This window comes from Pseudophryne corroboree, chromosome 2, assembly GCF_028390025.1.
Source record: "Pseudophryne corroboree isolate aPseCor3 chromosome 2, aPseCor3.hap2, whole genome shotgun sequence".
In the NCBI taxonomy this organism is placed as follows: domain Eukaryota; kingdom Metazoa; phylum Chordata; class Amphibia; order Anura; family Myobatrachidae; genus Pseudophryne; species Pseudophryne corroboree.
Window position 1 is genome coordinate 816,583,481 of NC_086445.1, and position 18,461 is coordinate 816,601,941.

General features: G+C 40.9%; 1 protein-coding gene across 5 annotated transcripts in view; it reads left to right on the top strand.

Annotated features, from left to right (window-relative positions):
- LOC135049800 (acetylserotonin O-methyltransferase-like) overlaps positions 1-18,461 on the top strand; it is a 448,700-nt gene that overhangs the window by 183,585 nt on the left and 246,654 nt on the right. The gene's annotated exons all lie outside the window — the stretch shown is intronic.

Sequence of the window (18,461 nt, forward strand, 5' to 3'; positions counted from 1 at the left end):
ATACACGCTTTGAACTATAGTGCCGGCCGGTACTAATGATATACTAACAATATATTTTAAAACTATACCATATCAACACTGAATGTTGCCACTCTAAATCACCTTTCTAATCACCTGTGTTACCACACTCTTGGTCCCTTTAATGGGAGTTTTTAATCTCAGAGTCAATATCACACAGTGACTAGAAAACTGATCTATTTGGATAAAGCACAATCTCAACCAAACATACTATATAAAATAAAAATTATAATTTATAAATGGCATCCATTTATCACAACAATTTAATTTATTAAAACACTAAATGTGTAATGAATGATGCAGCTGATAATTAATAATCAGCTACTATTGAGCAGAGTCCATATATTTCAATCCAGATATTTGCCATAGGTAAGTATAATTAATACCACAGATGGAACTCATTTAATTATTGTCCATATATGTCAATCAATCTGATTGTTAGTATTTTAAAAAATGGTTAATGATTCGGCTGTTAATAAAGCAGTTAATTAGTGTAGAATTGAAGATAAATTGATTTTAATTAATATTTCAGCTGTTGTTAGAACCACAGATTAACTGATTAACGGATTATATTCCAAATGTCCCAGTCTCCACTCAGCATGCCGTACACTTTATATTCAGTATTTTACCTCTCCTTAGATCGTTGTAGGCATGGCAGCCGCTCCAACAATTTGAGATAATGTTTAAAAGATGTGCACCACTTTCCAGAATAGAGGTTCTCTCTCCCGGGTACAGCTTCGGACAAGTGCTTCAATCAGCTACCGCAACTGCTGTATGATGTATGAGCAATGTAGGTGGATATCCCTGTTCTAAGAATGATGCTTTGAGAATATTAGCTTGTGTTCTATACATTGTCACTGATGAACAATTTCTTCGAATCCGGACAAACTGACCCCTAGGGATATTTTCCTTCCATTTCCTTTTATGGGAACTACTGAACTGCAAATAATTATTCTGGTCCACCTGTTTAATAAATGTTTTGGTAGTCAGATTACCATCCTCCACCGCCAGTGCCACATCGAGGAAACTTAATTCCATATCACTATATGTGTAAGTGAATTTTAATCCATATTCATTCTTATTTAGACCCTCAGTAAAATTGATCAAGTGCTCTAACGTGCCCCCCCAAATTATAAATAAATCATCTATAAACCGGCCATAGTATACCAGATCCCCACCGAGTCCACCTCCCCACACATGTTGGTCCTCAAAGACCCCCATGTATAGATTGGCTAGACTCGGCGTGAATCTGGCCCCCATGGCCACACCCAGTGTCTGCAAATAATATTGTGAATCAAATAAAAAGTGATTATGTGTTAATATAAATTTAATAGATTTAAGCAAAAAGGCACGTAGAGAGTCCGAGATCTCATCCTGTAATAAATACTTTTCTACTGCATTGATACCACCAGAATGAGGGATATTAGAATATAGTGATTCCACATCACATGTAACCAAAAAATAATTAGATTTCCAGGTAATTTTATTAATAATATTAAGAAAATGTTGTGTATCTTTAATATGAGATCTCAGACCCTCCACATGCCCTTGTAAATAGTGATCAACAAAAAAATACAAATTGTTAGTGAGAGAACCTACCCCCGAAATAATAGGACGCCCAGGTGGATTAATAAGTGACTTATGAATTTTTGGCAAATAATAAAATGTGGCAGTGATGGGATATGGACATAATAGAAATTTAAATGTTTCCCTCGATATGGCACCAGCAGCAAGGGCATCATCCAATAGTTCCATATATTCACTTTGAAATAGGGTGGTGGGATTGTTATCCAATTTCTCATAGGTGGTACTATTATTCAATTGTCTATAACATTCTCTCAAATAATCCTCAGTATTTAACACAACAATCCCACCACCCTTATCTGCAGGTTTAATTGTCAGTTCTTTGTTTTGTAGTAAATCCCGCATAGCTTTACGTTCCCCAGGAGTCAGGTTATCCCCATATGAATTTTTCTCAGAATCCTCACAGATCTTCCTAAAACTAGCAAGAGTGGACTTGTAGAAACTTTCTACATAGGGTCCCTTATAACTCAATGGATAGAAGTCAGAACTTTTCTTAAAGGGTCCTTTTATATTATATACTTGGGCCTCTAATACTTTATTTGAATCCAAATCATTTTCAGCTTCCTGTTTCAATGATTCTAAGATCTCAACAGCTATGTCGTCATCCCGATCTAGCAAAATAGGATTTTCCTCACTTTTATTTCGTTTTAACGCCTTTAGCGCAAAATAACGCTTACGACTCAGGGTGCGTACATAGCGATTGAGATCCACGAACAATCTAAATAAATTAGGTTTAGATGTTGGTGCATAATTCATGCCTTTCTCCAATAAACTTATTTCTGCTTCTGTTAATGTTTTTTTAGAAAGATTAAATATGCCTTTACCTTTTTTTCCAATTTTACCTACATTCCCTTTTATCTCCTGCATGGAGTTTTTGTTCTGTTTTCCTCTACCTCCTCTACATCCTCTTCGTCTCTGTTTCTGTACCTTTTCCTTTGATCTTTCACTAGGTGCCAACTTGTATTGTCCTGATAGTTGCCTTTCTCTAAAAAAGTATTTTTACCCGGCGTAGTATCATAATCATCTTCCGTTTCGGATGGTCGGGGTTTACTAACATATCTAACCCTCGGTGCAAAATGAAACTGTTCTTTCACAGGTGCATGGTTTATTCTTTTATTGGAATAATAGTTCCTATTTATACTTGGTTTTACCCTTTCATATCTCTCTCTCTCTCTCCATTCCTGTCTATTATCTTTCTGGTAATTCCAAGGTTTATATGTTCTCTCCCTATATTCTTGTGGTCTAGAGTGAGCATAATGATTGTAGTTCTTTTTATTATATGTGCGAATATTTCCACTCTGATAATCCACTACATCTCTCTCCATTTTATTATCCTTTTTAATTATCAAAGATTGTTCGAATTCCTCCAATTTTTTATTTACTTTTGAGTCTCTTATCTTATAATCTTCTGATTTTTCAAATACTTTTAATAAAGATTGTACTTTTTCTATTTCTTTTTGAAGTTCATTGACTTTTTCTTCCCTATGTTTAATGAGTAGTCTAATAAGATTTTTAGAACAGTTGTCTAAACAATTGTTCCATTCATCTGAAAATTCCTTATCCTCTTTAAATGGGGATTCTTTAAGGATCCTCAAACCCCTTGGTATGAGATTCCTATCAAGATATTTTTGCAAAGATATTTGATCCCACCATTGCTTAGTCTCACTGATGCATAGTTGCTCCAACTTATTGAACAATCTATGCATATCTGTAATTTCCTCCTGATCAACATCTATGGTTGGAATTTTTTTACCTTTTAAGTAATGATCACGTCTCTCCAATCTATTTACAATACAAGTCAATTGTGCCATACTCAACTATGGATTAAATACACCCAATGTATGTTTAAATCTCTTGATGACAGCAGCCCGTGTAGGGGATCAAGCAAAAGCCAAAAGGATACTAAAAAGAAAATACACCTGGCGCTGTCACCTTACAAGGTGCAAGCAGCTAGTCTCAGGGGACTGATCCCAGTTCACCCAAGAATATAACCAGCAAGAACAGAAGAATTGAGACAGCGCTATTCACTTTGTAAAAAATATATTTTTAGTTTACTTTTCTTTTTCAATAAAAATAATAAAGACAATAAAGACTATAACATATAATTATACATTTATACAATACACGCTTTGAACTATAGTGCCGGCCGGTACTAATGATATACTAACAATATATTTTAAAACTATACCATATCAACACTGAATGTTGCCACTCTAAATCACCTTTCTAATCACCTGTGTTACCACACTCTTGGTCCCTTTAATGGGAGTTTTTAATCTCAGAGTCAATATCACACAGTGACTAGAAAACTGATCTATTTGGATAAAGCACAATCTCAACCAAACATACTATATAAAATAAAAATTATAATTTATAAATGGCATCCATTTATCACAACAATTTAATTTATTAAAACACTAAATGTGTAATGAATGATGCAGCTGATAATTAATAATCAGCTACTATTGAGCAGAGTCCATATATTCCAATCCAGATATTTGCCATAGGTAAGTATAATTAATACCACAGATGGAACTCATTTAATTATTGTCCATATATGTCAATCAATCTGATTGTTAGTATTTTATAAAATGGTTAATGATTCGGCTGTTAATAAAGCAGTTAATTAGTGTAGAATTGAAGATAAATTGATTTTAATTAATATTTTAGCTGTTGTTAGAACCACAGATTAACTGATTAACGGATTATATTCCAAATGTCCCAGTCTCCACTCAGCATGCCGTACACTTTATATTCAGTATTTTACCTCTCCTTAGATCGTTGTAGGCATGGCAGCCGCTCCAACAATTTGAGATAATGTTTAAAAGATGTGCACCACTTTCCAGAATAGAGGTTCTCTCTCCCGGGTACAGCTTCGGACAAGTGCTTCAATCAGCTACCGCAACTGCTGTATGATGTATTGTCTGTCCCGCCAACCACCTTTGTTAACCACTCTCCTCAGTACAGCATGTATTGGTAGGTAGCTTCAACAAGCCATACTGCTGTGACGTATTGAGGTGTACGGTATCCTAAGTCAGCCGCAGCAGACGCTGTATGATAAAGTACTTGTCCCGGCAATTACCTCCACTCTCCGCTCTCCGCTCTCCTTTACACAGCGTGCGCTGGTGAGAGTGCTTTAGCAAGCCACGAGACAGTGGCACAATGAGGTATAGAGTATCCACAGTGATCTCTCCGAGTCTCCAAACGCGTTTCTCCGCCTACCCTCCGGCTTCGGCAGCTTCCTCAGTGTAATATATTCCTTCTATCCGTTTATCCTTGATTAGAAAGGTGATTTAGAGTGGCAACATTCAGTGTTGATATGGTATAGTTTTAAAATATATTGTTAGTATATCATTAGTACCGGCCGGCACTATAGTTCAAAGCGTGTATTGTATAAATGTATAATTATATGTTATAGTCTTTATTGTCTTTATTATTTTTATTGAAAAAGAAAAGTAAACTAAAAATATATTTTTTACAAAGTGAATAGCGCTGTCTCAATTCTTCTGTTCTTGCTGGTTATATTCTTGGGGGAACTGGGATCAGTCCCCTGAGACTAGCTGCTTGCACCTTGTAAGGTGACAGCGCCAGGTGTATTTTCTTTTTAGTATTATTTTAACCACGCCTTACTTATTAAGGCATAGTCCTTATATATGGACCATTTAAGAAGAGCACACGCTATGCTTTTGGGGGTGTACTAAATAATTTTTATGAGGAGTAATAAGAGTTTGGCTTAAAAAAAAGAGTCACAGATAAAATAGGATTTTAAATACCTACCAGTAAATCCTTTTCTCGTAGTCCATAAGGGATATTGGGGACAGATTAGTACGATGGGGTAAAGACTGGTCCAAAGGAGCCAGTGCACTTTCATTTTCTTCAACTAGGTGTGCTGGCTCCTCCCCTTTATGCCTCCTCCTATAGGTCAGTTATAGGTAAAACAGTGCCCAAAGGAGAATGACATACTTGAGAGAAGGAACTAAACAACAATAAGTGTGGTGAGATTTACACACCAGCACACCATAACATAACCGGGCCAGCAACGGCTGGCAACATTAACAGCAACAGCTGAACTGGTAACACCTAACAGAGAACCTGCAGAAAGTCACTGCACAGAGGCGGGTGCCCAATATCCCTTATGGACTATGAGAAAAGGATTTACTGGTAGGTATTTAAAATCCTATTTTCTCTGGCATCCATAAGGGATATTGGGGACAGATTAGTACGATGGGGATGTCCCAAAGCTTCTATAACGGATGGGAATGTGCGGAGACATCTGCAGCACCGCCTGTCCAACTGGGTATCCTCTTTGGCCAGGGTATCAAATTTGTAGAACTTTACAAAGGTGTTCTTCCCCGACCAGGTAGCAGCTTGGCACAGTTGGAGGGCCGAGACTCCACGGCAGCCGCCCAGGAAGACCCCACCGATCTCGTACAGTGGGCCTTCAGAGACTGTGGATCAGGTAAGGCTGCCGACACATAGGCCTGTTGGATAGTAAGCCGAATCCAATGAGCAATAGACTGCTTTGAAACAGGGCATCCCTTTTTCTGCGCATCATACGAACAAGGAATCCGTCTTTCTGAGCTGAGCCGTCCTCGTGACAGATTTTCAAGGCTTGCACTGCATCAAATGCCTCCGGAGGGGCAGAAGTGCCTGAACTGGATGGAATCACAATAGGTTGAAACACGGAGACCACCTTCGGCAGGAACTGCTGTCTAGTCCTGAGCTCCGCTCTGTTCTCGTAAAAGACCAAGTAGGGACTTTTACACAATAAGGTCCCCAATTCTGAGACACGCCTAGCAGAAGTCAGGGCCAGTAACATCACCATCTTCCATGTGAGGTACTTGTCTTCCACCATCATCAGAGGTTCACACCAGGAGGACTGTAGAAACGTAACACCATATCCAAATCCCAAGGTGCCATAGGCGGCACAAATGGAAGTTGTATGTGAAGCACCCCTTGCAAGAAGGTCTGAACTCCTGGCAGGAGAGCTGAAATCTGGACCTTAAGGGATCCAAGACGTAACCTTTTATCCACTCCAGCCTGCAGGAAATGAAGGAATCTTCCCAAGTGGAACTCTGCAGATGGATATGTGTGTTTCTTGCACCAAGAGACATATCTCCGCCAGATATGATGATGGTGTTTTGACATCACAGGTTTTCTCGCTTGCACCTAGTGGCAATGACCTTTTTGGAAAGCCCTTTGTGAGCTTGGATGTTCCGCGCAACTTCCATGCCGTCAAACAAAGCCGCCTTAAGTCCGGGTAAACGAATGGTCCTTGCTGAAGAAAATCCCTTCTTATTGGCAGAGGACAAGGGTCTTTTACAGACATGTCCAGAAGAGCTGCGTACCATGCTCTTCGGGGCCAATCCGGGACAATGAAGATTGCCTACACTCCTTGATGCCTGATCCTCTTGAGTACCCTGGTGATCAATGGAATCGGAGGAAATAGGTAGACCAGCTGGTAAGGCCAAGGCGATGTCAGCGCTTCCACTGCGCTTGCCTGAGGGCCTCTGGTTCGCGAGCAATAGCAGCGAAGCTTCTTGTTGAAGCGAGAGGCCATCATGTCGATCTGTGGGCAGCCCCACCTCTCGATCTGTTGAAACACCTGAGGGTGTAGTCCCCACTGCCCCGGGTGGAGATCGTGGCGACTCAGGTAGTCCGCTTCCCAGTTGTCCACTCCCGGCATGAAGATTGCGGACAGTGCTCTTGCATTTCTTTCTGCCCAGAAGAGTATTCTTGACACTTCTCGCATGCAGGCTCTGCTTTTTGTCCCTTCTTGTTTATTGATGTACGCCACAGCAGTGGTGTTGTCCGACTGAACCTGGATCACCCGATCCCGAAGTAGAGGGGAAGCCAGAATCAGAGCATTGTAAATGGCCTGAAGTTCCAGAATGTTGATTGGAAGGAGGGCCTCTTGGGCAAACCACCTGCCCTGGAACTGCGCCCTCTGGGTGACAGCTCCCCATCCTCTCAGACTCGCATCCGTCTTCAGGAGGATCCAATCCTGAATCCCAAAGTGTTGACCTTCCAGCAGGTTGGAAGACTGTAGCCACCACAGGAGTGAAATCCTGGCCTGGGGTGACAGCCCAATCATCCGGTGCATCTGAAGATGGGAACCGGACCACTGGTTCAGGGTGTCCAATTGGAACGGTCTGGCATGAAACCTTCTGAACTGAATCGCCTCATATGAGGCCACCATCTTTCCCAACAATTTTATGCAAAGATGAATGGATACTCGGGCAGGTCGGAGTAGCATGCGAACCATTTCTTGAAGTGTTCTCACTTTTTCCTCTGGAAGCAATACTTTCTGTGCTACAGTATCCAGTAGCAACCCCAGAAACAGGAGCCACTGAGACGGTTCCAGGTGGGACTTCTGCAGATTGAGGATCCACCCGTGGTAAGACAGAAGTAGGATAGTGCGGTCTATATGGAGCAATAGAAGCTCCCTGGAACTCGTTTTATCAGTAGATCATCCCTGGTATGGAATTACGTTGACCCCCTGGACCCTAAGTTGAAACATAATTTCCACCATCACCTTATTGAACACCCTCGGAGCTGTGGACAGTCCAAAAGGTAATGCCTGAAACTGGTAGTGATCGTTCAGTAGGGCGAACCGCAGATAGGCCTGATGAGGAGGTCAGATTGGGATATGGAGATGAGCGTCCTTGATATCCAGGGACACTAGGAATTCCTGTTGTTCCAGGCCTGCGATCACCGCTCTCGAAGATTCCATCTTGAATTTGAAAACCTCCAGGTAAGGATACAAGGACTTCAGATTCAGAATGGACTGGAGTAGTAACGCTGTCCTCTTTGTTGCAGGGGTACTGGAACAATGACCTGGGACTGGACCAACTTGTTTATGGCCAATAGTAGCGTACCACACATATCTTTCAAAGCTGGTAAGCCTGATTTGAAATATCGTTGCGGAGGAGCACCGTCGAACTCCAGCTTGTAACCCTGAGAGATAAGGTCCCTTACCCAAGCATCTCGGCAGGAACCGTCCCAGATGTGGCTGTAGTGACATAACCGAGCTCCCACCATGAGATCCCCTGGGTTGGGTGGGCACTGTCATGCTGAAGTCTTTGCAGAAGCAGAACTGGTGCTCCGGTCCTGAGATCCGGCAATGGCTGGTTTCTTAGGTTTACCTCTGGAGCCTCTAGCTGCATTGGAGGCCCCTCTGTCCCTAGATCAAAATCTGGAGGACCGAAAGGACTGAGTAGACGGTCCCGGGTAGGTATGCCTAGCAGGCAGAGCTCCCGAAGGGAGAAACGTGGATTTCCCAGCAGTAGCTTTGGAAATCCATGTGTCCAATTCACCTCCAAATAGCCATTCACCTGTGAAAGGAAGAGATTCCACTTTACGTTTGGAATCAGCATCAGCAATCCACTGATGCAACCATATGGCTCTGCGCGGAGACACAGCCATAGCCGTGGCCCTAGCATTAATATTGCCAATCTCTTTAAGGGGGTCTCAGAGGACTCTTGCCATGTCCTGAATGTGTTTTGGAAAGTTACGGTAGTAACTAAGGTCACATCACCCGAGAGACCATCCTGAATTTGATTAGCCCAGGAATGAATGGTATGTGTCATCCAGCAACCTGCAATGACCGGTCTTTGAGCTACACCTGCAGCAGTGTAGATAGATTTAAAAGTGGTCTCAATTTTCCTATCTGCAGGGTCCTTTACCATAAAGGAGCCCGGAGCAGGAAGTACCACCTTTTTAGAAAGGCGGGAGACTGAGATGTCTACTGCCGTAGATTCTTCCCAGAATTTCCTGCCTTCAGGTGCAAAGGGGAAAATATGCAAAAACCGTTTGGACACCTGATATTTGTTATCTGGATTCTTCCAGGCTATTTTAAATAATAGACAACAGACAAAATTGGGCGCTAGTGATTTATATTGGATGATAGCCGCATGCTCCTAGGGCCCGGTTTTTCTGACCCCAATTAGATATATCGGAAAAAAGAAGAAAAAAATGGAACTACGCATATCATCCAAAAATGAGACATTTATTCAATAACATAATAAAACAGAAAAAGATTAAAAGGAAAAAATTCCCCCAATTACCGGCCGGTAAACACAATAAAATTACTGTTCAGTATTCATATCATACAATAAGCCCATATATCACAGTATTATACTTTCAACCACCTAAAAACAATAGTCTAATTCTTGCATCCGTTCACAGGTGACTACTATAACACAGCAGGCGTCCCTGCAATGTTAAATGTATAATAGATTGTCCGTGGGACTATTTCAATAAGCAGTAACAATATGTTCCTCCTTCACTTGTTCTACCCCTGCACAACCGGGGTTTATTTATGGAATAGCAGCAATGTCCCATAGGTTAACTGATGCAAAGACAGAACAGCAGTGTAAGCTTATATTTGTTAGTCTTTTTTAAGAGAAGCAGAATTGATTGTTAATAGGCAGTCTCTGATAGCAGGCAATTAGTACAACACACAGACTGGGAGCAAATTTCCCTAATCCCCTTAGCACTGGGGTCCGAGTGTCAAGATGTTAGTATAGCATTATGCAGTTGCTCATACCACAAGCAATTTTATGCCCACAGAGATGTCCTATTCAACAGTTGAGCCGGCTGGCTATAGACTCACGATCATCCACATACGCGTTTCTCCGCTTTTCTCTGACCTCAGCAGCTTCCTCAGTGTGTATGGAGCCTCTCTGTAATTCACACGCTTAAATGCCAGCATCGTCTCTCTGTTCCGGTCGCGCACAGAGAGGCTCCATACACACTGAGGTACTAACATCTAACATCTTGACCCCAGTGCTAAGGGGATTAGGGAAATTTGCTCCCAGTATGTGTGTTGTACTAATTGCCTGCTATCAGAGACTGCCTATTAACAATCAATTCTGCTTCTCTTAAAAAAGACTAACAAATATAAGCTTACACTGCTGTTCTGTCTTTGCATCAGTTAACCTATGGGACATTGCTGCTATTCCATAAATAAACCCCGATTGTGCAGGGGTAGAACAAGTGAAGGATAAACATATTGTTACTGCTTATTGAAATAGTCCCACGGACAATCTATTATACATTTAACATTGCAGGGACGCCTGCTGTGTTATAGTAGTCACCTGTGAACGGATGCAAGAATTAGACTATTGTTTTTAGGTGGTTGAAAGTATAATACTGTGATATATGGGCTTATTGTATGATATGAATACTGAACAGTAATTTTATTGTGTTTACCGGCCGGTAATTGGGGGAATTTTTTCCTTTTAATCTTTTTATGTTTTATTATGTTATTGAATAAATGTCTCATTTTTGGATGATATGCGCAGTTCCATTTTTTTCTTCTTTTTTCCTATTTTAAATAAACCATCCAATTCCTTGAGTCAGGAAATGTGACCGTCAGTTTGTCTTGTGGGAGGAAAAATGACTGCTGATTATAAGTATCCTCCAGGGGAACTTTAACACATCCCGAATAGCCAATATGAGGGGTTCAATACCCTGTGTAGGGGTGGAATCCCCACTTATGGGCTCCACATCATCCCCATCATCCTGTATATCATCATCAGTATCTGATAGTAGTGTAGGTAAAGCACATTTTTGTGCACCTGTAATAAACAGGGGGGATGTTTAGTATCTAGACTTGCTACTGCTTGTTGCAGTTCCTGAGTTTTACTGGCATTTGCAGTGAGTTGAGATGACATATCAGACATCATAGTTTTGATAGACCCCAGCCAGGAGGGCTCTGGACTCTCCCCCACATTTTGTTATCAGCATTCTGTGATGACTGACTACGCATGATATTGAGCAAGATGAGCTAGGGGACAATCTAGCATTACATACACTGAAATACAAAGCTGCACCTGGCGCTGTCACTCATCAAAGTGAGAGCAGCTGATCTCGAAGGGATGATCCCAATCCCCCCAAAAAAGCCAATATAAACAAGATGAGACTGCGCTTCTCGCTTTGGTACATTTATATATATATATATATATATATATATATATAAAACATACATTAAAATACAAACATATAGATACCGGCCAGTATCACAAATATAAAATAATTAATACATAACCATAAAATTTATAATCACCTAAAACACTTCAAGTGCCACAGATAGTAACAATACAGTTTATTTGCACATAATACTTAAAAAAAAAGCTGAAAACTCAATCCTAATGAGGCTGATATATTTTTTCAGTCCACTTTCACCTGCGTTAATAATGCACTATTATCTAAGCATGCACTGTCTCCAATAAGTTAATATTCACTAAATAAAATGTCCAAATGCATAGTAGCAATAAGATAGTAAAGCACTTTTTGATTCAGCATGCAGTTATTCCCATTGAAGGGACTTGAAGCACAATTAGCATAGTGTATTAGCCACACACAATGCAGTTAAAAGTTCAGCCAGGATTAGAGTACACTTAGCAAAGCACTCAGTGATGTAACTTCTCCTTATTGGTAAATACAGGTTATGAGACACAAGTATAGTTACTGCAATGGTAGGGAGTATTCTCCTGCCCACAAACACGTTTCTCTGCCTCAGGGTCCATTTCAGTAGCTTCCTCAGTGTCCAGTATCTATATGTTCATATTTTAATGTATGTTTTATATATATATACATATATATATATATATATATATATAAATATATATATACATATATACATATATATATATATATATACCGTATATACTCGAGTATAAGTCGACCCGTATATAAGCCGAGGCACCTAATTTTACCCCAAAACCCTGCGAAAACTTATTCACTCGAGTATAAGCCTAGGGTGGGAAATGCAGCTCTAGCCGTACACAGCCCTCAGTGCCAGATATGCCCTCATACTGCCAGATATGCCCCCACAGTGCCAGATATGCCTGATATGCCCCACAGTGCCAGATGTGACAGATATGCCCCACAGTGCCAGATGTGCCGGATATGCCCCACAGTGCCAGATGTGACAGATATGCCCCACAGTGCCAGATGTGCCTGATATGCCCCACAGTGCCAGATGTGCCCCACAGTGCCAGATGTGCCAGATATGCCCCACAGTGCCAGATGTGCCTGATATGCCCCACAGTGCCAGATGTGCCCCACAGTGCCAGATGTGCCCCACAGTGCCAGATGTGCCCCACAGTGCCAGATGTGCCTGATATGCCCCACAGTGCCTGATATGCCCCACAGTGCCAGATGTGCCTGATATGCCCCACAGTGCCTGATATGCCCCACAGTGCCAGATGTGCCTGATATGCCCCAAAGTGCCTGATATGCCCCACAGTGCCAGATGTGCCTGATATGCCCCACAGTGCCTGATATGCCCCACAGTGCCAGATGTGCCTGATATGCCCCACAGTGCCTGATATGCCCCACAGTGCCAGATGTGCCTGATATGCCCCACAGTGCCAGATGTGCCTGATATGCCCCACAGTGCCTGATATGCCCCACAGTGCCAGATGTGCCTGATATGCCCCACAGTGCCTGATATGCCCCACAGTGCCAGATATGCCTGATAAGCCCCACAGTGCCTGATATGCCCCACAGTGCCAGATACTTACCCTCTGTCGCTCCCGCGCTGTCTTCTGAATGAGGGACACGGAGAGCGCAGCGAGCGGCTCTCCTGTGTCCCTCCTGCATCTCGGGCGGCAGCGGCGTGTGTTAAAGGAAGTGCCGGTTCATGCACTTCCTTTAACACTCAGGCGCCGCTGCTGCTGGAGATGCAGGAGGGACACAGGAGAGCCGCGCGCTGCGCTCTCTGTGTCCCTCAACGTTGACTCGATTATAAGCCGAGGTGGCTTTTTCAGCACAAAAAAACGTGCTGAAAAAGTCGGCTTATAATCGAGTATATACGGTATATATATATAAAAAGCAAAAGTCTTCCGGCACTCCTGACCACTATTAATCAGCTCCGGTGCCCTCCTCTGGGGTGAAGACCCCAAATATGCAGAAACAGCAGGTACTAGGCTGCACTCAGAGACTCCTTAACCGATCAGTAAAGGTGCATAAAAGCCCCGAAGGGCATGCTTTATTCGTAACATTTCGGGGATAACTTCCCCTTCTTGGTCTGAAGAAGGGGAAGTTATCCCTGAAACGTTACGAATAAAACACGCCCTTCGGGGCTTTTATGCATCTTTACTGATCGGTTAAGGAGTCTCTGAGTGCCGCCTAGTACCTGGTGTTATATATATATATATATATATATATATATAAATTTACCAGAGTGAGAAGCGCAGTCTCATCTTGTTTATATTACTTACACTGCATGACTTCTGTTTTACCATTGTGAAGAAGAACAACAGTTATAATACACACACAACACAGCTTGAAATACAATACAAGCCTGTCCTATTGTATGTGAGAGGAGACACAGAAGAGAGGACACCAGCGCACCCAACGCTGCACAGCCCCAGTGAGGCTGTCAGTATTTTTTATATACACAGCCAACAGTGTGACTTTATGAAAATTCCTTCAGAGGAATGATATTTGTGCACAATATAGCGGCTCTCCCCTTCTACACCTGGTACCAGTGATCCAGCGTGTGACCGTTATGGAGGAGCTGTGTGAGGCTGCTGCTTAAGCAGAGGAAGGTGCCAAAATGCCACTGTGCCTGCTCTGATGTAGCTCCGCCCCCCGCAATGGCGCCGGAGCAACTGTGTAATATTTATACTGTCCATGTCTCCCTATATGTTTGTAGCCTCACATAAATGCTTGATACAAGTATTTAGCCAGTCTCACGCAGGGGCTACATCGGTTCCCCCCCGGGAAGGACCCATACACCTCATCTGCGCTTCTGCCGCACAGTGAACCGGGGGATCCCCCTAGCAGGGTCCCTGGCATGTAATCACCACCGATGATCACCTTCAGGCAGTGTTAGGGGTGTACAGCATGCTGTGGCTGCGACAGCCAAGGCGCCATGCCCAGCTGAACAAACAGCCCCTCAGGACAGTGATCTTGCAGTGGGGAAGCAGCTCTGCACTTCAAGAGGCCTGAGACCGTCCTTCCCCTAACTCCCGCGGCGCAGGTATGCTGTTGCCCAAACAGCATGCCGAAAGAAATAAAAGTTTAAAAGAAATTGAAGAAAAACTCTGGAGCTTGCAGAGTGTGCATCCTCTCCTGAGGGCCCTTTTTTCTAAACTGAGCTGTAGGAGGAGGCATAGAGGGGAGGAGCCAGCACACACAGTTGAAGAAATGTAAACTGCACTGGCTCCTTTGGACCGATCTATACCCCATCGTATTAATCTGTCCCCAATATCCCTTATGGATGCTAGAGAAAGAGTCTTTTTTGGACATAATTTGTAATATCAGATTGTAATTTTAGTTAACTATAGAATGTTTTCATTAATCAAGAACTAGATCAGAGGTCCAAGGGTAGTACAGAAAAATGAAGGTGGAAAATGTAGCAGAAGAAAGGTAAAGCATTGATTGATTTTTTGATTAATTGATTGATTAATTAATTTCTTTCACTCATTAAAAAAGGAAAATTAAAAATAGATGTGAAGCCAATTCTAAAAAAATAAGCACCCAGATGTTAGAATTGATTGCCTTAATTCTGATTGATTGATTGATTGATTGATTGATTAACACTAAAAGATTAAATATGATTGATTATTCTGATTGAGTAAAATTTTAATGTGATTGATTCATTTTGATTGATTACATTTGCTTGATGAATTTTGTTTATTCATGAAAATGTAAAAAAGATAAAGATAATTTTTGAATAAATGATTAGGAAAATAGAAGTGTCCTAATGTTAGGTTTGATTTTGAATTGATTGATGAATTTTGATTGATTATTAATTAAAATGTAAAAAACAAACAGAGCAATTAGCAAGAAAATATTAGAAAAGTTAAAAACAAGCATTATAATGTTAGGTTTGATTTTTTATTGATTTACTTTTGATTAATTCATTAAAATGTAAAAAAAAAAATATATATATGAAGAAATTATTAGAAAAGTAAAAAAACAAGCATCTTAATGTGAGGTTTGATTTTGAATTGATTGATTAATTTTTGATTGGTTATTCATTGAAAAAAAGAGAATTTAGGAGGAAATTATTAGAAAAGTTAAAAAAAAAAAATCAAGCATCCTAAAACAAGCTTTGATATCTAATTATGAAATTCTAATGTAATTGCAAACTGTTCCATGCAGCAAATCACAGGACTCAGAACAGTACGAGAGATTCAAATGACTTTGCGATAGACAATTATCCCAAAATACAGCCCATAATGAAAAGAAAAGTGGTGCACGATGGAATTGTGCACCACACAATTTTTATTTTTTGTGAGCTTGCTGTGGAGGTTGGGGATCACCATTGTCTATTAGAGTCTGGGTCACTAAAATGTCCTTAATGTATTTCAAATGGGAGCATAATCTAATACTAAGATGGGGTCAACATCAATATCTCCAATTTGTGTGATTAAAGCCTTTGATAGCAACAAATAATCTAGTCTAGAAAAAGGCTGGTGAAGGTGAGGGAGTGTACTTTCTTTAAATTGGGCAATGTAGCTACTACATATCAGTTGGAAGCAGTTGGTCATACATATATTTTATCAAAATCTTGTATTTATAGGAAGGCTGTGAAGAGGGGTGTACTTTCTTTTAGTTTGTCGATGTAGCTACTACATATCAAAAGCAGTTGGTCACAGATCTATTTTTATAACAATTATGTATTTATTGTGAAAATGTGAAGCCAGTGAGGTTATTTAGGTTGCCTGTTTAGGTTATTGGAGGTCACTATATTAACATTTCATAACATAAGATTTCAAAAATATGATTTGGAATAAACATTTAGGAGAAATTTTTTTACTAATAATATACCGGTGACCTAAAATGGTGGCATCCAAGATTATGTACTGTTCAGTTGGATCAACTGGAGTGTGGCCAATATCAACCTGTAAGTTCTTACAAGCTTATTTAGCCACACCCCTTGCTTTAGAATAGTTTGAGGCAGAAAATAAAAACATTTGCTAATGTATATTTAGCTTAGCATGCTCACCTTCAGTGAGATGGGTTTCTTGCAACAGAGAGAAATATGCACAGTATGTCAAAAAATGTTTCCTCTTAATGGGAAAGTTGACATGATTATTATTATTCCATGATTATATCTTAAGAATAGTCATAAACCTGGAGTAACTGATTGCATTTCAAAATCTCCCAGAGACTTGAGTAGAGTATCAGAACATGAGTAAGAATTGAAAAGTGGACAAAAAGAAGATGGCCTATGTGAAATAAGACAGTAATACAACACATCAAGTAAATTAGGGGGACATTTACTAAGCAGTGATAAGAGCAGAGAAGTGAGCCAGTGGAGAAATTGCCCATGGCAACCAATCAGCACTGAAGTAACATCTATAATTTGCATACTACAAAATGATACAGAGCTGCTGATTGATTGAAAGGGCCACTTATCCACTGGCTCACTCCTCCGCTCTTATCACTGCTTAGTAAATGTCCCCCTTAGGGCCTAATTCAGGCCCGATTGCTGGGCTGCTAATTTTGCTGTCCTGCGATCAGATAGTTGCAACCCAATGGGAGTGTATATTCACCGTGCAAGTGTGCGATAGTATGTTTACGCCAAGCTGCAAAAAATCCCTCAGTCAGCGGACAGCTGCAAATCCATTCACACCACACTCACCATTGAATGATTTTTCCACTGTGTGCAATCTGTGCGCAGCCCAGTACTTACTCCTACAGTGCGAAGAGAACGGGCTGATTGGGTCTGGAGCTGACGTCACACACCCTCCCTGAAAATCTCTTGGGAACGCCTGGGTTTTCCCTGACATTCCCAGAAAACAGCCAACTGGTTTTGGGGCTTTGGCGGATGGATATCCGGTGTATTGTCAATGATTACTAAAGGCTTAGCATTTATTGTAATCATTTTTATTGTTGTAAAAATTGCTATTTTGCTGATTAAGAGATTACAGTACTTACACTTGATTGTTGTTTCTCCTGGAGAACAGCTTACCTACTACCAACCAGTGAACGAGTTCTATGAGACATGTAGTATTTGTGGAAGGAACATTGCACAAGTAAATAGAAGAACATATGGACAATGCAGAACAATTGTTGACTCCCTTAGTTATGAAAACATCTATTCACAGGCATCTTTTCGGTGCACATGCATGTGCAGTCTATCGATAATTGCCCGCTGTGCAAAAATGCACAGCAGCGATCAGTTCTGAATAGGGACCTTAGTTACCTAACAAAAGCAGTTGACTCCTCGTGGTCAAAAAATGTTAAGAGAGACAAGCACTTTGAGATTGCAAAACATAAGCAAAGATATAGGAGGTTTTTCACTATGATGCTCTATACAGTATATTGTATGGTGGTCACTGTTTTTCTCTGCATTATATGTTCATTATATAGGTAGAGGTCCCTACAATCTATTAATAGCTACTGTACTTGGAAGCTTTGCCTGGTGACACCCCTGATGTGAAGTTGAAATATTTACCCTGCCTTGGAAAAAGCAATTCAAATTTATGGTTGTACCCGGCCAGCTTGTTTCAGATGTTGTCCATGTCACATCAAGCCCTAGCCACTTTTGTGGAATAACCCTGGAACATGAGGAGGCATTATATTTATTTTTCCCTATGTCTGTCTGTTATTACCCAGTTTGTCTTATCACTGTTGTTTCCAATTGTAAACCGCAACGGAATATGCCATGCTATATAAGAAACTATAAATAAATACATTTAATTTTCCAGGGTTATGAACCATAGTATAATTTTGATGTGAAAATTTAGGCATCTGAAAATTTCAGCCCTGGGTTTTGAATCCAGGCCATCCAGCAACAGGCTGATATGATAACCGCAAAGGTGATATTCAATTAGAGCTGTTTTTTTTTCCCGTTTTTAGGTCAAATTTACATTCAACCTATTCAATGCCCA